The sequence below is a fragment of the Papio anubis genome, chromosome 18 (genome assembly GCF_008728515.1).
Source record: "Papio anubis isolate 15944 chromosome 18, Panubis1.0, whole genome shotgun sequence".
NCBI lineage: Eukaryota > Metazoa > Chordata > Mammalia > Primates > Cercopithecidae > Papio > Papio anubis.
In genome coordinates this window covers 64471733-64493422 of record NC_044993.1, presented here as the reverse complement: position 1 = coordinate 64493422, position 21690 = coordinate 64471733, and the positions used below count along the sequence as shown (strand labels likewise).

Below are 21690 nucleotides of genomic sequence, written 5' to 3'. Positions count from 1 at the left end.
TGCTTTTGGTGTTTTAGACATGAAGTCCTTGCCCATGCCTATGTCCTAAATGGTATTACCTAGGTTTTCCTCTAGGGTTTTTATGGTATTAGGTCTAACATTTAAGTCTCTATTCCATCTTGAATTAATATTCGTATAAGGAGTAAGGAAAGGATCCAGTTTCAGCTTTCTACTTACGGCTAGCCAATTTTCCCAGCACCATTTATTAAATAGGGAATCTTTTCCCCATTTCTTGTTTTTCTGAGGTTTGTCAAAGATCAGATGGCTGTAGATGTGTGATATTATTTCTGAGGACTCTGTTCTGTTCCATTGGTCTATATCTCTGCTTTGGTACCGGTACCATGCTGTTTTGGTTACTGTAGCCTTGTAGTATTGTTTGAAGTCAGGTAGCGTGATGCCTTGCAGCTTTGTTCTTTTGACTTAGGATTGTCTTGGAGATGTTTTTCTTTTTTCTTTTAACAGGGTCTCACTCCAGTTGATAAGGCTGGAGTGCAGTGGCACCATCTCAGCTTACTGTAGTTTTGCCCTCCTGGGCTCAGGCAAATCTCCCACCTCAGCCTCCTGTGTAGCAGGAACTACAGGCACATACCACCACAGCTGGCTAACTTTTTGTAGTTTTAGTAGAGACAGGATTTCGCCATGTTGCCCAGGTTCGTCTTGAATTTCTGGACTCAGGAGTTCAAGTCCACCTGCCTTAGCCTCCCAAAGTGCTGGAATTACAGGTGTGAGCCACTGTGTCTGGCTTTACGCAATTTTAAATTGAACCTTGACAGATAGAGTACTCCATAGGGCAATGGCTCTTAACTGCGGGTGAGTGTTGCAGCCGAACATCTGGCAATGTGTGGAGGCATTTTTGGTTGTCACAGCTGAGGGGGTTCTACTGGCATCTAATAGATAGATTCTAGAGAAGCTGCTGAACATCCTGCAAAGCATGGAACAGTCCCCGACAACAAGGAATTGTCCAGCACAAAATGTCAATAGTGCTCAGATTGAGAAACCTGATCTAGACACTGCTAGATCATGGTAGAATGAACACAAACTTTTTGGAGTCAGGTAAACCTACATTTAAATTCCCATCATGCCACTTACTAGCTTGTGGCCTTAGACAAATCACTTAACATCTCCAAGATGACACCTTCCCAGAGTATGTTGCTCAGGATTAGAAGGAGTAAAACATCAGCACCTAGAAAAATGACCAGCATTTGGCCAATGTCCCAGACATTTGTGATTGCCTACCCAATAGCCATTCTTGACTGCCTTCCTGCTCCGGACACTGACATGAAAGATGTGATGATGGTGCAGCAGCAGCAATTTTGGCTCCAAGAGGGAGAAGGCAAAAAAAGACTGAGAGGCTGACGCAGAGCCCAGGAGCCATGCAATCAATCCCTGGATCCAACTCCTCTTGAGTTCTGTTACATAAGAAATAATGTGTCATTAGTCAAGCTGCTTTTAAGATTTTTTAACAGCGCCCTTTTTAGTTTTTTGTTATTTATTTATTTATTTTTTTTTTTTTTTTGAGACGGAGTCTCGCTTTGTCGCCCAGGCTGGAGTGCAGTGGTGAGATCTCGGCTCACTGCAATCTCCGCCTCCTGGGTTCACGCCATTCTCCTGCCTCAGCCTCAGAGTAGCTGGGACTACAGGCACGCACCACCACGCCTGGCTAATTTTTTATATTTTTAGTAGACACGGGGTTTCACCATGTTAGCCAGGATGGTCTCGATCTCCTGACCTCGTGATCCGCCCGCCTTGGCCTCCCAAAGTGCTGGGATTACAGGCGTGAGCCACCGTGCCCAGATTTATTTATTTTTCAATAGATTTTGGGGTACAAGTGGTTTTTGGTTACATGAATGAATTATATAGTGATGAATTCTGAGATTTTAGTGCACTCATCACACAAGCAGTATACATTGTACCTAACGTGTAGGTTTTTTCCATCCTTGCCCCCACCCCAACCTTGCACTTCTAAGTCTCTGAAGTCCATTATACCACTCTGTATGCCTTTGCGTACTCATAGTTCAACCTCCCCATTTTAGTGGGAACATGCAGTTTTTGGTTTTCTACTCCTGTGTTACTTCTCTTAGAATAATGGCCTCCAGCTCCATCCAAGTCCCTGCAAAAGACATGATTTCATTCCTTTTAATGTCTGAGTCGTATTCCGTGGTGTATATATACCATGTTTTTCTTTAGCCACTCAGTCAATGGGCAATTGGGTTGGTTCCACATCTTTGCAATTGTGAATTATGACGCTATAAACACACATGTGCAAGTATCTTCTTCATACAATAACTTTGTTAAGCTGCTTTTAGTTGATAGTTATTGACACCTTCACTCATTCGAATCACTACCATACAAACTCAATAAATGTTTGTAGATCAATAAATGTCTGGCCTATAGTAGGTGTTTTAAGCAGTGGTTTAGATATCCTGGCCAGGCAAGAAATAACTTTTTTTCTTTTTTGAGACAGAGTTTCGCTCTTGTTGCCCAGTCTGGAGTACAATGGCGCAGTCTCAGCTCACTACAACCTCTGCCTCCTGGGTTCCAGCGATTCTCCTGCCTCAGCCTCCCAAGTAGCTGGGATTACAGGTGCCCGCCACCACACCTGGCTAATTTTTGTATTTTTAGTAGAAACGGGGTTTCAGCGTGTTGATCAGGCTGGTCTCGAACTGCTGACCTCAGGTGATCCCCCTGCCTTGGCCTCCTAAAGTGCTGGGATTACAGGCGTGAACCACCATTGCCAGGTTAAGAAAGAACTTTTGGTTGCCCACTGCCAGTTGCCCTTGGATGTTAGACACATTTCAGAATCCCTATGATCCTATAAGCGGGCAGAGAAAACAGTTTTAAGGAGACAGAAGCAAGGAGAGGAGAGGTTGTCGGTCTGTGGTTTTCTATAAATGGATTCTTCTTCCCCACCCACATCTTACAAGCCACAGTGACCATTCTGTGTGTAACAAGCAGTCTGTCATTTGGGGAGGAGGGATTACAACCCTCTCTTTCCTTGTAACAGCTGTGATAATGCAGCCCAACTGCCCGCTTAGGTGGCAATCTGTCATTGGCGGTCATGGAAGCCCTGCATGGAGCCACTTGTGAAGTTGTCGGACAAGGAGACCTGGAAGAAAATGTGTGATAGCAAAGTGTCAGGTAGAGATGTGACGGCTGGCTTTGTTTCCCCCAGAGAGCTATTGTCATGGAAAGCTCTGCTCTGCCCTGAAACTAGATAACTTCATCAAGTCAGAACTGCTGGGGGAAGTGCTTTTGGCTTGAAGCAAGCTGAGAAAAGCTGGCAAAGAGGTGGGGGTGGTAAGGCGAGTGACCATGGGGATTTGACGGGGAGTTTCCTTTATAACAAACCTTGTTAAAGTGAGAGGCAGATAGTACCATGGAATAAGGGTTGCCTAGGGGCCAGGCAATCATTTACCTCTGTTATTCTTACAACCTCCACTTGTCCAGTGCAATAGTTCATAGGTGCCAGACATTGAGATCAACACTTTACAGAAACCGTCTTATTGGTTTGCTGGAGTTTTGTAACAAGGTGACTCAAACAACAGAAATTTATTCGTTCCCAGCTCTGGAGGCCCAAAGTTGAAATTCAAGGTGGCAGCAGGGGTGGTTCCTTCTGAAGGCAATGGGGGAGACTCTACTCTGTTCCAGGCCTCTCTGCTTGGCTTGTAGATTGCTGTCTTCTCCCTGCATCTCTTCACTTCCCTCTGTGAGTGTCTCTGTATCCAAACTTCCTCTTCTTATAAAAGCACCAGTCTTACTGATTAAAGCCCACCCGAATGGTGTCAACTTAACTTCATTACTTCTGTGAAAACAAGATCTCCAATAACGTCACATTTCCAGGGGTTAGAACTTCAGCAGATGCATCTTGAGATGATACAATTCAACCCACAACACCCTCTTATTCAATGCTTACAACACTGGTGAGAGGAGAGGCCTATAAGAGTCATTTAATCCAGCGGGCGGATCATGAGGTCTCCTCATTCGAGGAGATCAATATAACAATATAGATCAACATAACAATATAGATTTGTTATCTCACAACCCTGGAGGGTCAGGCATCCAAAATGAGACTCACTGGGCTAAAATCAAGCTGTTAGCAGGGTTGGGCTCTGTCTGAAGCCTCCAGTGAGGCTCTGTGTCATCGCCTTTTCCGGCTTCTAGACGCTACCTGAATTCCTTGACTCTCCTTCCATCTCCAAGGCCAGCAATGCAGGTGGAGTGCTTCTCACTCAGACCCGGACCCTCTTGCCTCCCCTCTCCATTGTAAAGATCTCTTGATCACAGCGGGCCCTCCTGGATAGTCCAGGATTCTCTCCCCATCTCAGGATCTCTATCTTAACCACATCTACAAAGTCTTTTTGCCGTGTAAGGTGACACATTCACGGGTTCTGGGGATCAGAAGTGATCATCTTTGGGGACATTATTCTGTCTACCACACAGATAAACCTTTTTCTTCGTGCCGCTCCCTAGGATGAGGTAGGAGTGCCGTCGTGGGGTCTCCTATTCATCTCAGACCTCTAAAGCACCTTAGGGAGGAACATCTCACTGCAGCAGGCTGAGAACCCAGTGCAGCAAAAACCTGTTTATTACAGAATAACAGTGTCGTCAGTAGAGAACAAAAGGGACATTATTGAAAAACCCCTTAACTAACCTGTACCTTTTGGAGTTACACATCATGAGGCTTTTTACACAATGCCTCATAAAATTACCTATGAATTAATTTGAGATCTATCTGGGAGAAGGCTGTAAAGTTCCCTTAAGCAAGCGGTTATCTCTTTCGGTTGAAACTTGTCTTTCTAGTTTGCCCCAGTCCCCACCACTCCATATTGTCTCAGCCCTGGTTATGCATTTACATCAGCTGCTTGGCTCTCAAGAGCATTTGTGTTCATGACTCCTCACTTAAAATTTTTCTGCAAGGATGCTGATGATGGAGTTGTGTTTAACCTTGAGATGTGACTTAGCTGTGTGATCCCAGCAAATCAGGAATCATCTCTGAGTCTCGGTTTCCTCGCTGGTGAGATGTGAACGCTGCTGTGGTGGGCAGTAAGGGGGAGGGAGGCAGGATTATGACAACTATGAGCGTTTACTCATTTACTATGAGTCAGATGAGTAAGACTGAATCTCCATGCTATTGTTTGCTACCCGCATTAATTCATTTTTACTTACATATTTATATATATATTTATTTATGTATTTTTAATTTCAGTAGGTTTTGGGGGGAATAGGCGTTGTCTGGTTACATAAATTTACATGAAAAAGTTCTTTTATTTTTTGAGATGGAATCTTACTCTTGTCGCTCAGGCTAGAGTACAATGGCATGATCTTGGCTCAGTGCAACCTCTATCTCCTGGGTTCAAGTGATTTTCTTGCCTCAGCGTCCCTAGTAGCTGGGACTACAGGTGCCCACCAGCATGCCCGGCTAATTTTTGTACTTTTATTAAAGATGGAGTTTCACCACGTTGGCCAGGCTGGTCTCAAACTCCTGACCTCAGGTGATCTGCAAGCCTTGGCCTCCCATAGTACTGGGATTACAGGCATGAACTACCACACCCATCAAATGAGTTCTTTAGTGGTGATTTCTGAGATTTTGATGCACCCATCGCCCAAGCAGTGTACACTGTACCCAATGTGTAGTCTTTTATCCCTCACCACCCCCGACCCTTTCCCCTGAGTTCTCAAAGTCCAATCTATCATTCTTATGCCTTTTTGTCCTTATAGCTTAGCTCCCACATATGAGTGAGAACACATGAAGTTTGGTTTTCCATTCCTGAGTTTCTTCACTTAGAATCATAGTCTCCACTTCCATCCAGGTTGCTGCAAATGCCATTATTTCGTTTCTTTTTATGACTGAGTAGTATTCCTTGCTGTGTGTGTGTGTGTGTGTGTATATAACATTTTCTTTATTTACTTGTTGATTGATGGGCACTTGGACTGGTTGTGTATTTTTGCTATTGCAAATTGTGCTGCTATAAACAATGCAAATCGGTAAAGAGGATGTCTTTAAAAGGCACTGCGCAGGGTGTTAGAGAAACATCAGTGAACAAAAGGGATAAAATCCCTTCCCTCATGGGACTCACACTTCAGTGGGGTGTGTAGTGCCTGATGACATAATTGTAGCACCCGTTGTATGCAGATGGGGAAGGAGGCTGGCATGATGTCACGCCAGTGTCGCAGCCCCTCTAAGTCTGTTTCCTTTCCCTTCAATGACTTTGATAGGCCTTTCTCTTAAATGACTTTTTTTTTTTGGAGACAGAGTCTTGCTCTGTTGCCCAGGCTGCCAGGCTGGAGTTCAGTGGCAGGATCTCAGCTCACTGCAAGTTTCACCTCCTGGGTTCATGCCATTCTGCTGCCTCAGCCTCCTGAGTAGCTGAGACTACAGGCGCCCGCCACCACACCCGGCTCATTTTGTTTTGTATTTTTAGTGGAGATGGGGTTTCACTATGTTAGCCAGGATGGTCTCGATCTGGTTATGCTGGTAGGCGCCTGTAGTCCCAGCTACTGGGGAGGCTGAGGCAAGAAAATCACTTGAACCCAGGAGATGGAGGTTGCACTGAGCCAAGATCATGCCATTGTACTGTAGCCTGAGCGACAAGAGTAAGATTCCATCTCAAAAAATAAAAGAACTTTTTCATGTAAATTTATGTAACCAGACAACGCCTATTCCCCCCAAAACTCTACTGAAATTAAAAAATACATAAATAAATATATATATAAATATGTAAAACAAAAATGAATTAATGCGGTAGCAAACAATAGCATGGGAGATTCAGTCTTACTCATCTGACTCATATAAATGAGTAAACGCCATAGTTGGCCATAATCCTGCCCCTCCCCCTTACTGCCCACCACAGCAGCGTCTACATCCACCAGCGCAGGAAACCAGACTCAGAGATGATTCCTGATTTGTTGGGATCACACAGCTAAGTCACATTTCAAGGTTAAATTACAAATCAACATCAGTATCCTTGCAGAAAACAAGGAGGAGTCATGAACACAAATGCTCTTTGAGAGCTGCTGTTGATGTAAATGCATAACCAGGGCTGAGACATGGGAGTGGTGGGGACTGGGGGCAAACTAGAAAGACAAGTTTCAAACTCAAAGAGAGATAACCGCTGCTTAAGGGAACTTTACAGCCTTCTCCAGATAATAGATTCCAAATTAATTCATAGGTAATTTTATGAGGCATTGTAAAAGCTCCCATGATGTGTAACCCAAAAGGTACAGGTTAATAAGGGGTTTCAATAATGTCCCTTTGTTCTCTTACTGAAGACAAGTGTTATTCTGTAATAAACAGGTTTTGCTGCACTGGGTTCTCAGCCTGCTGCAGTGAGATGTTCCTCTCCTAAGGTGCTTTTAGAGGTCTGAGATGAATAGGAGACCCCATCGACGGGCACTCCTACCTCATCCTAGGGAGCGGCACGAAGAAAAAGGTTTATCTGTGTGGTAGACAGAATAATGTCCTAAAGATGATCACTTCTGATCCCCAGAACCCGTGAATGTGTCACCTACACGGCAGACTTTGTAGATGTACAACATAGAGATCCTGAGATGGGGAGAGAATCCTGGACTATCCAGGAGGGCCCACTGTATTCTAAGAGATCTTTACACGGTGGAGAGGGAGGCAAGAGGGTCCGGGTCTGGAGGAGAAGCACTCCACCTGCATTGCTGGCCTTGGAGATTGAAGGAGAGTCAAGGAATTCAGGCAGCGGCTCAGGAAGCCGGAAAAGGCGATGACACAGAGCCTCGCTGGAGGCTTCAGACAGAGCCCAACCCTGCTAACAGCTTGATTTTAGCCCAGTGACTCTCATTTTGGATGCCCAACCCTCCAGGGTTGTGAGATAACAAATCTATATTGCTTTAAGCCACTAAGATTGTGCTGACTTGTTACACCAGCAACAGGAAAGTGATACAGTCTGCAGCTGACATCCAGGGACATATCTTGAGTCACTCTTTCTCCCTCTGCAATACCCAGCTATCAGTGATGATGTCCCAGGACCACATTTCCTTGTCTCTAAATTCCCCAATTCAGTCCCCCACCCCCACCGCAGCCCGCAGATCCGCTCTTCCCACAGTCTTCCTCATGTGTTATTTCTCCTCCACCCAGTTATTCAGGCTAATAGCCTTGCAGTCATTCACAACTCTTCCTTCTCTCTCTTTGGTAGCTCAGGTCCCACGTATCAGCCAGTCAATATCCAGAATCCAACCCCCACCTCCACACCTGGTCCAGGCCATCATCACCTCTCACCTGGACACATCGTGATAGCTCCTCACCCATCCTTCCCTTCCATGTGTATCTCTTATTTTATACATAAAAGACAGACTCTTAGATTTTGTTCTGCTGCTGCCCAGCCTTGCCAAGGACCTCACATCACACACCTCACCACAAGCACCCAGATCCTACTGGACGTGGCCCCTGCCCTCTCCTCCCACCTCACATGCCAACACCACCCCATTTTTCACCATGCTTTGTGGTCAAGGTTCCTCACTGCCTGCAAATGCACTAAGAGCAGGCTGACCTCAGGGCCTTGGCATCTGTTGCCTAAACATGCTTTTTTTTTTTTTTTTTTTTTTTTTAAAGAGATAGGGTATTGCTCTGTCACCCAGGCTGGAGTGCAGTGGTGCATGCATAGCTCATTGCAGCCATGACCTCCTGGCCCCCAGCGATCCTCAGCCTCCCAAAAGCACTGAAACTGCAGCTATGCACCACTACGCCGACTCTTATTCACTCCCTCCAATCAGACCTCTTGCTATAAGTCACCTGCCCTAACCTCTGTATGTAAATCAGGTCCCTCCCACCCCATCCTCACCTCTAGTCTGCTTCCCTCTTCCTGTTTTACCTTCTATCCTGGCCCTTCTCTCTCCCTAACTCTGTAGCATATATTTCACATGTTTATCACATCTCCCCTTCCATTCTCTGCCAGAACGTAGTTATTACTACGAAGTAATAAGCTTGCAAAATTTCTCATAATAAAGTACAAGATGCTGAGACTCCAGAACAACCAAGACTGAACCTCTTCCCCTGTTATAACTTACATAAATTATGTCAGAGAACACAGTGTCTGAGCCTTCCTGCACCAGCCTCTCCTGGGGACTGTTTTGGTCCACCCTGTTTGCTCATGGATTAGATCAGCATTGTCACATGGAAGGTGGCCCTGCGCCCTCCTGGCTCCTTCTGCAGGATTGTCCAAGGGTTTTTGGCAACCACAACTCATCCCCAGCTATGCTGGAATATGAACACGAGGTTGCCAGATCTCTGGGTTCTGTTTTTTTTTTTTTTTTAAAGAAGTTGTAGTCTGGATTTTTATGTGGAAGCTTCTAATTTTTAACACTGAGCCTACACTCTGCATAGCAACAGTCTGCTAGAGCTGCGAGCTGCTGCCCACTATGAAAAGGGCATGAACTCTTTATGTCACAACAAACCTCACCCAGAATATTTCACTTATTTGCCTTACCTGTCTTGTCTGTGACAGCATTTGGCTCCTCAGCCCCTGACTTAAGGATTTTTCATGGATGTTAAGCTAAACACTAACTAGCAGTGTAAAGTGGAACTGCCAGAAAGCTAAAAATAAAAAATTTTTAAAGACTCATGTTACCTCAGGTTGCATCAGTAGAGGTGCCTTGTTCAAGGGAAAGGAGGTGATATGCCAAGCCTGGTTCCCACTGGTGAGATCACACACCTGCAGTCAAGGCCACCATTTCAAAAGAGATAAAGACTATGGGAAATTGTTGGTAGGAGAGCAAACAGAAAGGTTGAGAAACTGTTTCCTTTTAGCTTAAAGGGAAAAAGACAGAGAGAGAAAGAGAGACACTGTTTGGAATTTGAGCACTCTTTTCAAATGTCCAGAGGACACTTAGGCAGAAGAGAGACAAGACATACTTTGTGAGGCCACTGGGGAGCACAATTAGATCCAGTAGGAGGGAGCTACAAGGAGGTAAAGTTTATCTTGGCATTTAAAAAGTGAATTTTCAGCTGGATGTGGTGGCTCACACCTGTAATCCCAACACTTTGGGAGGCCGAGGCAGGCAGATCACCTGAGGTCAACAGTTAAAGACCAGCCTGGCCAACATAGTGAAACCCTGTTTCTCTAAAAAAAATTAGCCAGGTGTGGTGGTGGGTTCCTGTAATCCCAGCTACTTGGGAGGCTGAGGCAGGAGAATCGCTTGAACCCGGGAGGCAAAGGTTGCAGTGAGCCAAGATAGCACCACTGCACTCCAGCCTGGGAGATAAGAGTTTTGAAACTCCATTTCAAAAACAAACAAGTAAATAAAAATACAAAACTACAAAGTGAATTTTCTCATTGCCAGAGCTGAACTGGAATGGAATGAGGAGTGACTTCCCTGTCACTGGCAGTATTCAAGTTGAGACGGGACACCACTTCATGGGAATATAGTAGAGGTGATTCCAGCATTGGACATAAGGTTGGGAGGAAGAGCAGGAAGGAAAGGAGAAAGAAAGGAATGGAGGGAGGATGACAGATGGATGGATTTATTGAGCACCTGCTGTGGGCCTGGAGTTGTCTGTATCTAGATAATCATTCATTGCCCTTTCAACATTTAGACTCTGGATCAGAGAATCGTCCTTCTAATTGCAATTATTTTACAATCTCAGGTGAAGGTGTGCTCCACATATCCCATCCAACACAGATGCTAATTAGACACAAATTCTAAAGGTGTTGCAGATAGAAGGTTTCTTTCTGAAAGGGCAATGGGAACCCACGCAGGAGGCAGATCCCAAAGGTCGCCCCTTTCTAGTTCCCCGTTCCCACCTCTACCTCCCACAGCAGCAGCAGAAATTATTGCTTACTGGAAAATGGGGCTGGCCGAGACACTGCTGGGACGCGTGCTCCTCCGCTCTTCTCAATCCTGAGCTACGTTAATGGGGGAAAAATTGTCTTGTTTTGTAAGACGTGCTTGACAGCTGTTCATTGCCTGTCAGTGAGGACAAGTAATGAGAATTACTTAGCAGTTGAGTCTTAACTAAGAGAGCCTGCAGCATAACAAGAGGTCCCCAAGATTCATGGGGAAAAAATTGCTTCTTGCTGAGCCTACGTGCATCTTACCCCACTCCCACTGGAGTCTTTGGCCTCAGATTATGAATTAGAAAAAGGAGGACCACTGCAACTGATCTCCCTGTCACTGATCTGCAGCCCGACAAGCCATTCTCCAAACAGCTGCCAATGGGATCCTTAAGAAATGAATATGAGACATCACTCCCTGCTCAAATCCTTCCAATGCTTTCCCATGACACTGATTATTAAATCCAAACTCATTAACCCATATAAAAAGACCATGAGGGCTGGGTACAGTGGCTCACACCTGTAATCCCAACACCTTGGGAGGCCAAGGCGGGTGGATCATCTGAGATCAGGAGTTCGAGACCAGCCTGGCCAATGTGGTGAAACCCCATCTCTACTAAAAATACAAAAATTAGCCAGGTGTGGTGGCACATGCCTGTAATCCCAGCTACTCGGGAGGCTGAGGCAGGAGAATCACTTGAACCCCAGAGGCAGAGGTTGCAGTGAGCCAAGATCACACCACTGTACTCCAGCCTGGGTTACAGAGCAAGACTTCATCTCAAAATAAATAAATAGACCATAATGGCCACATCCTAAGCCTCTCTCCACCAGCTTACATGACATCTGTCTTAGTTGGGATCCTCCAAAAGCAGGCCCTAAGACAAGCATCTGGGAACAAGTAGTTTACTTGGAAGGTGATTCCAGGAAGCAAAGTGAGGGAGTGGGAGAGCACAGGAGAGGAAAGCATAGGGCACGTGATATGGTTTGGCTGTGTCCCCACCCAAATCTCATCTTGAATTGTAGCTCCCACAATTCCCACATGTCACGGAAGGGACTCCGTGGGAAGTAACTGAATCGTGGGGGCAGGTCTTTCCCATACTGTTCTCTTGATAGTGAATAAGTCTCACGAGCTCTGACACTTTTATAAAGAGGAGTTCCCCTGCACAAGCTCTGTCTCTTGCCTGCCACCATGTAAGATGTGACTTTGCTCCTCCTTGCCTTCTGCCATAATTGTGAGGCCTCCCCCGCCATGTGGAACTGTGAGTCAATTAAACCTGTTTCCTTTATGGTTACCCAGTCTCGGGTATGTCTTTATCAGCAGTGTGAAAATGGACGAATACAGCACGTTAATGAGCAGGTTCCACTGTGGACAGTTGGGGCTCAGTCCTGCTGGAAACTGCAAGGGACTATGTGGATCATGTATCAGAGTTGTCCCATCCAGGGCCACGGAAGCTGGGATATTTGAAACCATAGTCATTCCCTAACGCGGCTGTAATGAATTCCCACCAGTGCCTTAAAACAATAGACATTCACTCACAGTTCTGAAGGCCAGAAGTCCAAGATCAAGGTTTCGGCAGGGTCACGCTGCCCCCAAAGGCTCTAGGAAACATCTTTCCTTGCCTCTTCCTGGCTTCTGGTGGCTGCTGGCAATCCTTGGTGTTCTTTGGGTTCCAGGTTCGTCACTCCAGCTCTGCCTTGGTTGCTGCATGGCCTTCTTCGTGTGTCTCTCTGTGTATTCATATGGCCTCCTTGTAGTGACAACAGTCATTAGGTTTAGAGCCTTCCCTAATATGGTATGACCTCGTCTTAACTAATTGCACCTGCAAAGACTCTATTTCCAAGTAAGGTTGCACCCTGAGGTTCCTAGTGCCTCAGCGTTCTCCCATCCAGGCACAAGGAAGCTGGCTATTTCCCACCACAGTCATTCCCTAGGGCTGCTGTAATGTAGTCCCACCAAACGGATGGCTTAAAACAACAGCTATTCGCTCACAGCTGTGAAAGCCAGAAGTCCTAGATCAAGGTGTCAGCAGGGCCATGCTGCCTCTAAAGACTCTAGGAAAAAATCTTTCCTTGTTTCTGAGGCAGCATGGGGGATGCTATGCAACCCAGTTCAGCACCAGTTTCCTTCACCCTTTATTCAAGCAATGTTGTGTAGCGCAAAAGCCCACAGCCCAGTGACTGTCTACCTCATCCACTCACTCCAGCTGTACTGGCCTTTGACTCAGTGATGTCCGGCTTGCTCTCCTCCGCCCCTCATACAGCTGGTACCTCTGTGTTCAACAGTCCCTCCCAATGTCTACGCATCTAATTTCTACTATTTTTCAGATCTACACAGCTACAACTAACAGAACTCTAACCCAAAGTAGCTTAGTGCCTCCAAAGCAGGAAACTCACTGGTTCATGTAACTAAAAGGCTTCAAGTAAGGCTGGGTTGGGGTTTAAAGTATGCCCTCGCTGCTCTGTCTTGCTCTGTGTGGTCCAGGCCTGGACTCATGTGGTTATGAGTGAAACCATTTGCAAACACAGCATCCTACCTACAGGATTCTGGTTTCTCTCAGGCCCTTACCTACCCCTGAATCATCGCTGTGGCCAGAGGATTACAGTATTGTGATTGGCCAGGTCTGGGTCACATGCCCACCTCTCAGACTAATGGGCAAACCTCATCCAATCCACGTGGAATGGATTTATCCAAAAGAAACAGCGTTGTGATATCAAATAAATAAATAATAGTGGGTGTCAACTAAAATGTCTCCACTCATATGGCATTTCTTCAGAGAGCTCTTCCCTGACCTCTGTTCCCACCCCAAATTAGCCCTATGACACTCTCCTTCATGCATCTAATTATTTTCCCTCATAAAACTCATAATTTGTTTATTATGTGTGAATAGTTGTCCCTTGGTATCCATCGGGGACTGGCACCAGGATGCCCTACAAATACCAAAATCCTTACAAGCTTAAGTTCCTTATATATTAATAAAATGGCATAGTATTTGCATATAACCTATGCGCATCCTCCTGTAGACTTTAAATCACCTCTATATTTCTTATAACTAATACAATGTCCATGCTATGTAAATAGTTGTTATACTGCACTGTTTAGGGAATAATGGCAAGAAACAAAGTCTGTACATGTTCAGTGCTGACACTTCTTTTTCTGAGTATTTTTAATTCATTGTTGGTCGAATCCATAGCTAACTGTATTATTTCTTTTTTCTTTTTTTTTTTTTTTTTTTTTTTCCTGGAGACAGAGTCTCGCTCTGTCACCCAGGCTGGAGTGCAGTGGCGCCATCTCGGCTCACTGCAAGCTCCGCCACCTCCCAGGTTTACGCCATTCTCCTGCCTCAGCCTCCCAAGCCCGGCTAATTTTTTGTATTTTTAGTAGAGACAGGGTTTCACCGTGTTAGCTAGGATGGTCTGTATCTCCTGACCTCGTGATCCGCTCGCCTTGGCCTCCCAAAGTGCTGGGATTACAGGCGTGAGCCACCACGCCCAGCCTGTATTATTTCTGTAATATCTGCCTTACCCACTAGACTCTGAGCTCCTTGAAAGCAGAGATGATGCCTGGTTTGTTCACATCTGGACTCCCCAGCCCTTGCTCACCCTTGCTTGCTTTGTCCACAGCAGGTGCTCAATAAATACCATAGAATGACTTACAGAATTCAGTGATTATTCATTTCAATGAGTTGTGATGCTGGAAGAAGCACCCAGGTGTCCTGAGTCGCAGCACAGCACTTGGCACTGTGGTTCTCCTGACCCCGACTGTGGTCCTCATGACTGGAGTGATACTGGAGCCCAGCCTGGAATTGATAGTCAAAGCCCAGCTTTGGATGATCTGTCGGCCATGATGTTTTCCCTCCCAACACTTACCTGTCTCATCTTATTCCCCAGCCTAAGTCAGTCTGGCTTAGTGCAAAGGTCACAGCTCTTAGCAGCCAGAAGACGCAGGTTCAAATGGCACTTCTGTCACTTCATACTTCCATGGGCACAGGCAAGGCTCTGAAGCTCTCTGAGACTATTTCCACACTGCTTTTGAAAGGATATTTTCTTTGCCTTTACCTTTCATGACTATGCTATATTTCATAATTATTATAAAACCTCCTATAAACCATCCTGGAACATGGCGGGGCATAAATAAAATATATCTGCAAAACAGAGATAATATTTACCACTCAGGACTGCAGGGAAGATTAAAGATGAGGTAGGCAGTGCACCTGGTAGTGAGTAGCTGCTGTTGTCATCATTATCATTATTTTGGGTGAGGCTGAATCTCAACACATACCTTGTAGGACATCAAGCAGGAAACCAATTTCTTTGAAAATAAATGTCACAGATATGAAAGGCCTACAAAAATAAATAAGTAATCTCTGATCAGGACAAAATCCAGGGATATGGCCATGGGAGAGGCCCCATGGTAACCCAATCTGACCCCTCAGAATGGTTGGGGAAATGGAACTGAAGGTGGAACTTCACAGACACATCATTCTAGTTCTTCATGACCTAGCCAGAGAGATGACTGAACTAGAGGTGAGTAAGGTGAAACAGGAGGGCTAGACATTGCCAGCAACTGCACAAAAAGGTTAAGAATGAAAAAGCTTTGCTGTGAGCCACTATGAGCACAAAATATGATGGGGAAGAGGCCCACAATGCAGAGAATAAAATAAAATGAAACAGATATTTGCATTAGAGAGTTTGAGACAACAAAACAGATCAAAGCCGTGGAGTGGTCCAGACTCTTCAGTAAATGAAGTGGGTGGATTCAAAATTTATCATTGACAAAAAAATAATTAAAAACATGAGACCTATCCCCCAAAAAAGTGAGGAAGAGAGGAATGGGCTGTGATGAAAATGTACATTTCTTAAAATATCAATTGTGGCCAGGTGAGGGTGCCTCACGCCTGTTCTCCTAGCCCTTTGGGAGGCTGAGGTGGGAAGATGGCTTGAGCTCTGGAGTTCAAGACCAGCCTGGGCAATATGGCAAGACTCCATCTCTACCAAAAGTACCAAAAAAAAAAAAAAAAGTAGCAGGGCATGGTGGTCTGCATATGTGGTCCCAGCTACTGGGGAGGCTGGGGTGGGAGGCTTGGAGGCTTGAACCTAGGGGGTGGGGGTGGAGGTTGTAGTGAGCTGAGATGGAGCCACTGCACTCCCCCTGGGTGACACAGTGAGACCCTGTCTCAAAAAAAAAAAAAAAAATTTATGTATATATATATATATTGCAGCCAGGCCCAGTGGCTCATGCTTGTAATCCCAACACTTCAGGAGGCTGAGGCGGGTGGATCACCTGAGGTCAAAAGTTCGAGACCAGCCTGGCCAACATGGCAAAAACCTGTCTCTACTAAAAATACAAAAATTAGCCAGGCACAGTGGTGCCTGTAATCCCAGCTACTCAGGAGGCTGAGGCAGGAGAATACCTTGAACCTAGGGGGTAGAGATTGCAGTGAGCCAAGATTGCACCACTGCACTCCAGCCTGGGTGCAGAGCAAGGCTCCATCTCAAAAAATATAAAATAAAAGATTAATTACAAGAGTAATCAACCAAGGAAAAGATGAGTTCTCCATAACCACAAAGAAATGATGGGCATAAGAGATCTCTTAATATCAGAAACAGAACAATAAAGATTCAAAGAAAAGTTTATGTAGCAGCAAAGGAATGAAAAATAAAATGTCACAGTGCTCAAAGCTACTTGTAAAACAATGTGACTGGAAATGAAGTCTGGGAGGTAAAAGAGAACTTTGATGGGACGAGAAACCTGCCAAAACTTTAAAATCTGTATGTGGGCAGGCATGAGGATTAGAATCTGTTGGAGCCAGAAGCCAGATCTAGTTCTCCCCCACACCAATTCTCCCACCCATTGGACATTTTCCAAGTAAGAAATGGTAGAGGAAGGTGGGGGCTTGGCTGAAAAGCAGAAGTCGATCTTGCAGTCTTGCAGTTCTTAAATCACAAATATCTGCTGGAGGGAGAGGCCCGGTCTCACCTTCAAGACATTAAAGCCACATGCAGGCCAAAACAAACTAAAACAGTAAACCAGCCCCAATCAGTCCAACTTCTGACCAGACTGAAGAAAGTAACCCTTAAGCTAGCTGCCTGAAAGAGAAATTTGAGCCATTTCTGAGGGAAAAAAAATATTATCAACTTCAGTTTCTAGTTCTTATATGCAAATTCTGGCATATGATAAAAATAGCAGAATATGTTAAAAAGTAGGAGATTGTGAAATAAAAAAAAATCAACAGAAAAACATGTGACTAAATACAGACCAAGAGATGACACAGCTGATTAGTGGACATAGATTTTGAAATAACTATTATAAAGTAAGTGAAAGAATCTGAAAGAAAATATTAATATGGGCGAAAATACGGAAAAAAATCCAAAAGAATAATGTGACCTCTAAAACTAGAATGAAATGGAAATTCTAGACCCAAAAAATACAATACCTGAAGTGGAAAATTAATTGAAAGGGCTTAACAGTAGACAGGACATAGTGAAAGAAAGAACTAGTGAATTTGAAGAGTGGTCAATAGAAATTATCCAAACTGAAGCAAAGAGAGAAAAGGAATTTTTATAGTAGAATGTTAGAGAGCCCTGGGTCAGGATCAAATGATCCAGCACAATTTGGAGTCTCAGAAGAGGAGCAGGGAAATGGGATAGAAAAAAATATTGGAAGAGTATGAAATATTTTTAGTTGGTAGGAAACAAACTCAAAGATCCAAGAAGCTTAACCAACCCAAAGGAGGAAAAGTACAGTTAAAATCACATCTAAGTGCCTCATCCTGCTGAAAACCAAAGAGAATGAGAAAAATCCTAAAAGCAGGGGCGAGGTAGACACCATACATTCAGGAAAATGGAGGCTACCCCTCAAGCAGTCCGCAAAATACTGTTTAGCACATTATATGAAGAGACTAACCAAGGCTAGATAAAGAATCATCCAAAAAGATTAGAGGGAACACTACTTGGTGATCACATAGGACCAGGAGGAATATCCATCACCCAATAAGATAAAATTCGTAATGTCTGGCACACAAATTATATGCTCCCTATAAAAAATAGACTTTAAATATAAATGTACAAGAATGGAAAAAGATATACCATGCTAATACTCATCAAAAAAGAGCTGGAGTTACCATATTAATATCATATAATGTAGATCTCAGAGCAAGGCATATTACCAAGAAGGAAGAAGTTTATCTCATAAAGATAAAGAGATCAACTCATCAAGAGGACATAACAATACTTAAGTTTCATCACATAAAATAAAACTCAAGGCTGGGCACAGTGGCTCACATCTGTAATCCCTGCAATTTGGGAGGCCAAGGGAGGTGGATTGCTTGGGGTCCAGAGTTTGTGACCAGCCTGGCCAACATGGTGAAACCCCCTCTCTACTAAAAATACGAAAATTAGCTGGGCATGGTGGCGGGTACCTGTAATCCCAACTACTCGGGTGGCTGAGGCAGGAGAATCACTTGAACGCAGGAGGCAGAAGTTGCAGTGAGCTGAGATTGTGTCACTGTACTCCAGTCTGGGTGACAGAGTGAGACTGCGTCTCAAAAAAAAAAAAGCTCAAAATATATATAAAACAAAAACTGATAGAACATAGAACAGCCAGGAGAAATAGAAAATCCACAATTACAGTCAGAGATTATTTCAATAATTAATATAACAAGTAGACAAGAAATTACCAGGCATGTAGAACACTTGAATAGTGCCATCAATCAACTTGACTTGACTGACATTTACAGAAAAACTGGTTAGCCGATGCAAGAAAAATAAACTTTGATTCATACCTCACACCATATACAAAAAGCAACTTAAAATGAACCAAAGACCTAAGTGTAAAACCTTAAACTATACAATTTCCCGGAGAAAACACAAGATAAAATATTTGTAGCCTTGAGTTGGGCAAAGATTTTTTAGATATGATACTAAAAGCATCAGCCATAAAAGAAAAAACGAATTAATTATACTTTGTCAAATTTTAAGATGTTGCCTTTTCAAAAAACACTGTTAAAAGACATTAAAACAGCCCCTCTCCTCTCCTTCCTCCCTCTAAAAAAAACTAAAAACAAAAGCCATAGACTGGGAGAAAATATTTGCAAAACAGGTATCTAATCAAGGACTTGTGCCCAGATTACGTAAGAAACTCTCAAATCCCAAAACTAAGAAAAAAACAACACGCTTTTTTAAATAAGCAAAACATTTGTATTAGTCTATTCTCACACTGCTATGAAGAACTGCCTGAGACTGGGTAATGTATAAAGAAAAGAGGTTAAATTTACTCACAGTTCTGCATGGTTTGGGAGGCCTCAGGAAAGTTACAATCATAGTGGAAGGCACCTCTTCACAGGGTGGCAGGAAGGGTACCTGCTGAGTGAAGTGGGAGGAGCCACTTATAAAACCAGATCTCGTGAGACTCACCATCGAGAGAACAGCATGGAGAAAACTGCCTCCATGATGCAATTACCTCCACCTGGTCTCTCCCTTGACAAGTAAGGATTATGGGGATTACAATTCAAGATGAGGTTTGGGTGGGAACACAAAGCCTAACCATATCAATATTTAAACAGACACCAATAAAGAAGATACCACAGATGCACATAAGCACATGAAAAGATGCTCAATATCATTACTCATTAGGGAAATGCAGATTAAAACCATGAGATACCACTATACTTCTAGTAGAATAGCTAATGTTAAAAAGCCTGACAATACCAAGGATTTGCAAGAAATGTAGAGAAACTGGGCCAGGCGCAGTGGCTCATGCCTGTAATCCCAGCACTTTGGGAGGCCAAGGTGGGCGGATCATGAGGTCAGGAGATGGAGAATATCCTGGCTAACACGGTTAATCCCCGTCTCTACTAAAAAAAAAAAAAAAAAATTAGCCAGGCATGGTGGCAGGCGCCTGTAGTTCCAGCTACTCGGGAGGCTGAGGCAGGAGAATGGCATGAACCTGGGAGGCGAAGCTTGCAGTGAGCCGAGATCACGCCACTGCACTCCAGCCTGGGCGACAGAGCAAGACCCCATCTCAAAAAAAAAAAAGAAAGAAATGTAGAGAAACTGAAACTTTCATACACCACTGTTAGGAGTTTAAAAAGATACAACTTTGAAAAACAGTTTGTCAGTTTCTCTAAAAATCAATCACCAATGATTCAGCCATTGCACACCTTGGTATTTAACCAAAACAAATGAAGCACATCAATACAAAGCTTCCACACAAATATTAGTAGCAGTTTTATTTGTAATAACCCAAAATCATAAACAATGTAGATGTCACCAGCAGGTAAATGGATAAACAAATGCTGGTACATCCATACAATGGAATACTACTCAGCAATAAAAAGGAATTAACTATCAATACATACTGCAGTATGGGTGAATCTCAAAATAATTATACTGAGTGAAAGAAGACAGAAAAAAATGGAATACTTACCCTCTGATTCCATTTATATAAAACTCTAGAAAATTTAAAATAACCTAAAGTGACAGAAAATAAATTAGCAGTTGCCAGGAAAGAGGGGAACTGAGAAAATGAAACAGAGGAACTACCAGGGGTACAAGGGAGCCTTCAAGGGTGATGGATATATTCACTATCTTCATGCAGTTATGACTTTTGGTATAAACACACAGCAAAATTTATCACATGATACACTTTAAATATGTTTATTTTATGTAAATTATATCTCAATAAAGCAGTTTGACAAAAGCTCCCCACCCCCGCCACCAAAAAAAGTTATTGGACTTGTGCATTCTATGTACTAAAATTACATTTCAATAAAATACTGTTTTAAAAAGTCACACACAAAACCTCAAGCAGGCAAGGACTCAGAGGATACCACCACTCCTGAGCTCATCTTGAAGAAAATATTGACAATGAAATGTGCTGAAATAAGAATGAATCAAAAGAACTCAAGACAGGACAAGCCTGGGGAAAGCACTGAGTCATTTAAATATAAAACTGAGACTAAACAACCGTGAGAATTCTGGTTACAGAACCACGTCCCAATGCCATAACCTTGAAAATATAAACACACAGTTAAAAACCACAGAGTTGGGAATGACAGACAAGAGAAAAGTGAACACATAGTTTCTTCACATTTTATAGAAAAGAAAATCAAGTGATGGCTAAAATTTGAAACAAATTACTAAAAAACAGATTCTAGCCTCTAAATGATTTCCTAATTTTTCCCTCAATTTTAAAGGAATAACTTTAGAATGAGAAGCAGTTATGGTAAAGAAGTCGTTATCTAAACTTTAACAGTTTCTTCAAATTTCATTTCCATTTAATTTTCTCCAGACAAAATTAATTAATTATTTTATTAATAATAAGATGAAGAGTATGCATGCAATTTGTAAAATAATTCCCATCTATTTTTGTTCTGACCTCTCTATTCTTATGTCTGCATGTGTGTATAGAAAGATGTCCTGAATGATAGTCACTAAATATTAATTATGGCTTTCTGGAGAGCATGAAATAAGGTGGATTATTTTCCATTATTCTGTGTCCTCCTCCGATGGCTTGAATTTTGTGTAGTATACATGTATCACTTTTACAAAAATGATAAAGTTACTATTCTTGTTTTTAAAAAACAGCGCACACTGGGCCGGGCACGGTGGCTCAAGCCTGTAATCCCAGCACTTTGGGAGGCCGAGGCGGGCGGATCACGAGGTCAGGAGATCGAGACCATCCTGGCTAATAGGGTGAAACCCCGTCTCTACTAAAAATACAAAAAACTAGCCGGGCGAGGTGGTGGACGCCTGTAGTCCCAGCTACTCGGGAGGCTGAGGCAGGAGAATGGCGTAAACCCGGGAGGCGGAGCTTGCAGTGAGCTGAGATCCGGCCACTGCACTCCAGCCTGGGCCACAGAGCGAGACTCCGTCTCAAAAAAAAAAAAAAAAAAAA

General features: G+C 43.6%; 1 long non-coding RNA gene across 5 annotated transcripts; it reads right to left on the bottom strand.

The window, feature by feature from the left end:
- Window positions 1-2658: 2658 nt before the first annotated feature.
- On the bottom strand, window positions 2659-15786 carry LOC103880304. Of its 5 annotated transcripts, none has more exons than XR_002519139.2 (6): window positions 14451-15786; window positions 12334-12544; window positions 10805-10929; window positions 9594-9677; window positions 3416-3802; window positions 2659-3106 (listed from the first exon to the last, which is right to left on the bottom strand). It is a non-coding gene; the product is annotated as an uncharacterized LOC103880304 (long non-coding RNA). The 5 variants fall into 5 exon arrangements; XR_002519141.2 differs by having other exon boundaries at window positions 2659-3802; window positions 14451-14593; window positions 14963-15786; XR_001898032.3 differs by having other exon boundaries at window positions 2659-3802.
- Between the last annotated feature and the right edge of the window lie 5904 nt (window positions 15787-21690).